We start from the raw sequence: 597 nt of genomic DNA on the forward strand, positions 1-597 counted from the left end.
ATGCGATGCGATGACCTATCAAACTTCAGATATTTACATTTTGGCTGCACCTTGCTCAAATCGAGCTGCTGGCAGACCTTCACGGCATGTCCGTCACTCATTGACTTAACACTGAAACTAGCCGCTCCGTCACGTGAATCCCGTTCGGTGTGAATGCACCCTACGAGTGTGTGAAACTAGCAGGCCATGTCTAAGGTTGTGCCCAAATTCCTTCATTACTCACTACATAGGGTGTGTCCGAACTCCCCCCAATCACTATATAGTGCGTTCGTCATTTTCTAGATCTACTAATTCCAAAATCCAGTGCACTAGAAATTTCCCAGAAGTCTTTGCGAAAAACTAGCGTGCATCGATGCTCGGTAGATTAGCGAATATAGACCACAATGCATTGTGGGGGAACAATTTCAAACCATCCGCATTTTCGCCATCAGAACACAGTGGAGTCATAAATAAACGTTGTGAAATGTTCGTATTTATTTAATTTTGACTTTGTGAAATCGGTGACGCGTCATATTTGGCGTTTAGAAAAACGAAAGAAAAGTAGTGAAAATCGTGTCCAAATTGTATTTAAAATCCAGGGCATTATATAGTCCTGCA

Source organism: Oryzias melastigma, linkage group LG24, assembly GCF_002922805.2.
Source record: "Oryzias melastigma strain HK-1 linkage group LG24, ASM292280v2, whole genome shotgun sequence".
Lineage (NCBI taxonomy): Eukaryota > Metazoa > Chordata > Actinopteri > Beloniformes > Adrianichthyidae > Oryzias > Oryzias melastigma.